Source organism: Rattus rattus, chromosome 4 (genome assembly GCF_011064425.1).
Source record: "Rattus rattus isolate New Zealand chromosome 4, Rrattus_CSIRO_v1, whole genome shotgun sequence".
Classification (NCBI taxonomy): Eukaryota; Metazoa; Chordata; class Mammalia; order Rodentia; family Muridae; genus Rattus; species Rattus rattus.
Window position 1 is genome coordinate 37,790,791 of NC_046157.1, and position 3,424 is coordinate 37,794,214.

General features: G+C 37.6%; 1 non-coding gene across 1 annotated transcript; it reads right to left on the reverse strand.

Moving 5' to 3' along the window:
• Window positions 1-1,545: 1,545 nt before the first annotated feature.
• LOC116899739 lies at window positions 1,546-1,638 on the reverse strand. The gene has a single exon (XR_004387755.1). It is a non-coding gene; the product is annotated as a U5 spliceosomal RNA (small nuclear RNA).
• Window positions 1,639-3,424: the final 1,786 nt, after the last annotated feature.

Consider the following 3,424-nt stretch of genomic DNA (forward strand, 5'->3'; position numbering starts at 1 on the left):
CCAGAAGCTCTTTTATTGTTGAGTATAGATTTTGCTAGCATGGGTTTTTTGTTATTCCAAATGAATTTGCAAATTGCTCTTTCTATCTCTATAAAGAATTGAGTAGCAATTTTGATGGGGAATGCATTGAATCTGTAGATTGCTTTTGGCAAAATGGCCATCTTTACTATATTAATCCTGCCAATCCATGAGCATGAATGGGAGATCTTTCCATCCTCTGAGATCTTCCTCAGTTTCTTTCTTCAGAGACTTGAAGTTCTTGTCATATGGATCTTTCACTTGCTTGGTTAAAGTCACACCAAAAGAGTTTATATTATTTGAGGTTATTGAGAATGATGTCATTTCCCTAATTAGTTTATCAGCCTGTTTATCCTTTCAATAGAGGAAGGTTACTGATTTGTTTGAATTAATTTTATACCCAACCACTTTGCTGAAGGTGTTTGTCAGGTTTAGTAGTTCTCTGGTGGAACTTTTGTGGTCACTTAACTATACTATTATATCATTTGCAAATAGTGATATTTTGACTTCTTCCCTTCCAATTTGTATCCCTTAGACTTGCTTTCATTGTCTGATAGTTCTGGCTAGGATATTGAGTACTATATTGATTTAGTAGGGAGAGAATGCACAGCCTTGTCTAGTCCCCGATTTTAGTGGGATTGCTTCAAGTTTCTCTCCATTTAGTTTGATGTTGGCTACCTTTATGCTGTATATGGCTTTTACTAAATTTAGGTGTGGGCATTGAATTCCTGATCTTTCCAGGACTTTTATCATGAAGGGATGTTGAATTTTGCCAAATGCTTTCTCAGCATCTAATGAAATGATCATGTGGTTCTTATCTTTGGAGTTTGTTTATATAGTGGATTAAGTTGATGAATTTCTGTGTATTAAACCATCCCTGCATCCCTGGGATGAAGCCTACTCGATCATGGTGCATGATCGTTTTGATGTGTTCTCTTTTCCTGGGCTGCCATTGTTTTCTCTTAGGGTCTATATGACATCTGTCCAGGATCTTCTGGCTTTCACAGTCTCTGGTGTGAAGTCTGGTGTAATTCTTATAGGTCTGCCTTTATATGTTACTTGACCTTTTTCCTTTACTGCTTTTAATATTCTTTCTTTGTTTTGTGCATTTGGTGTTTTGACTATAATGTGACAGGAGGTCCTTTTCTTCTGGTCCAATCTATTTGGAGTTCTGTAGGCAGCGTTTATGGGCATCACTTTTTTTAGGTTATGGAAGTTTTCTTCTATAATTTTGTTGAATATATTTACTGGCCCTTTAAGTTGGGAGTCTTCAGTCTCTTCTATACCTATTATCCTTAGGTTTGATCTTCTCATTGTGTCCTGGATTTCCTGGATGTTTTAGGCAAAGAGCATTTTACATTATCTTTGACAGTTGTGTTGATGTTTTCTATGGTATCTTCTGCCCCCGAGATTCTCTCTTCTGTCTCTTGATTTCTGTTGGTGATGCTTGTACCTAGGACTCCTGGTCTCTTCCTTAGGTTTTCTATCTCCAGGGTTTTTTCCCTTTGTGCTTTCTTTATTGTTTCTATTTCCATTTTTAAGACTCAGAGTTGTTCCTCTCCATGGAAATCTTTAATAAAAGGTAAAAGATTCATATAATCTGAATAGAAACCAGCGTATCTATTTCCATTTTTAAATCCCAGACAGTTATGCTCAATTCTTTCACCTATTTGCTTGTGTTATCCTTCAATTCTTTCAGGGATTTTTGTGTTTCCTCTTTAAGGGCTTCTACTTGTTTACTTGTGTTGTTCTGCATTTCTTTAAGGGAGTTCTTTATGTCCTCTTAAAGTCCTCCATCATTATCATAAAATGTGATTTTAAATCTAAATCTTGCTTTTCCAGTGTTTTTGGATATCCAGTACTTTCTTTGGTGGGAGACCTGGGCTGTGATGATGCCAAGTACTCTTGGTTTCTGTTGCTTAGGTCCCTGTGCTTGCCTCTCACCATCGGGTTGTCTCTGGTGTTTGCTTGTCTCGCTGTTTCTGACAGTGCCCTGACCCTTCTTTCCACCTCTGTGTCAGTACTCCTGTAGAACTGTTTTCCCGTTTTCTTTCAGCCGTTCCTGGGAAGAGGTGCTCTGCTCTCAGGTGTGTAGGTGCTCCTGGTGACTGTCTTTCAACTAGGTGCAGGCAGGAATCAGATGGGTCCTGCCCCTGACTGCTCTTTGGTCCTTTCACCCAGGATGCACAGCTGGCAAGAGGTGATTCCCTCTTGGGTCGGGAATGTGAACCGAGGTTAGTCTCCTCTGATTTCTCAGGAGTGTCCGCACTTCTGAGGGTCCAGCTCTCTTCCCCAAGGGATTTGGGTGCGGAGAGCTGTTTGACCAGTTCACTTCAGTTCTGGGCACAGACCAGAACCACATATACCTACAACTGACTGATCCTATATTCCTGTTCCAGAACACTATCCAATTTCCTCTTGGACCAGGGATGTTTGCAGAGGTGGGCAGACGTGGCAGTCTGTCATGCAGTCTCAAGATGGTCTGTACTTCTGAGTGCTCTCTTCCCCAAAGGATTTGGGTCTTGTTCCTTAATTTTATCAACATTTATATTTACTACTATTCTATATTTTAAATTAATTACCTAAAAGCATTTGATCTGCTAGTGTTCTTGATTTCTTCTTGTGTGTCTTCTTATTTTCTTATATACTACTTAAACATAAATTCAGGGGATATATAATATTGCTATGTAGCCCTATCTGGCATGGATTTCACAATTTTCTTGCCTCAGTCTTTTAAGATTCAGAATTACACCTGCTTGTACCGGAAGTCATTAGCTGCTTCTTCTGAGATGGATAACCTTGGCATAGGTACTAGAGGTTGATAGTATATCATAGTAAATATATTTTATATTGCCAATAGATTTTATTAAATGGTTGATCCCCCATAAAAACAAGTTCACATAAATCATTAATAAATATCTGTCTATTATTATCAAATAAAGAACTGTTAAGGACTCTACCAACGTAAACATGGGCTTCTCTTCCGCAATAACGAAAATCAACTCTCTTGCTAATTTTGATATTTTCTACCTTTAGAAATATTCTCTAGGTATATGATGACTCAAAAGCATAAAAAGTAAGAGTTTTCCTCGATATTTAACGCTTATTTTGGTAATTTAAGAGTGTAACCTTACTTCAAACTAATGACATTTTGATTGATTATAAGTAATAGAGTTGGTTCTTATTTACCCATATTTTTCCCAATGTCATCATTTTGTGATTATTGATCACTGAGATCTTAAACCAACCAAAATCTCCCTCAGGGTCTGAACAAGTACTTTTTTTCCTGTCATATAACTATGTCACCTGAAAATAATAATTTTGAACTTAACAGGCTTTTGACCATTCTGTAATCATTTACACGTCCACTAAACTAATTGCTTGGAAGTTAGGTCTATACCAGCTT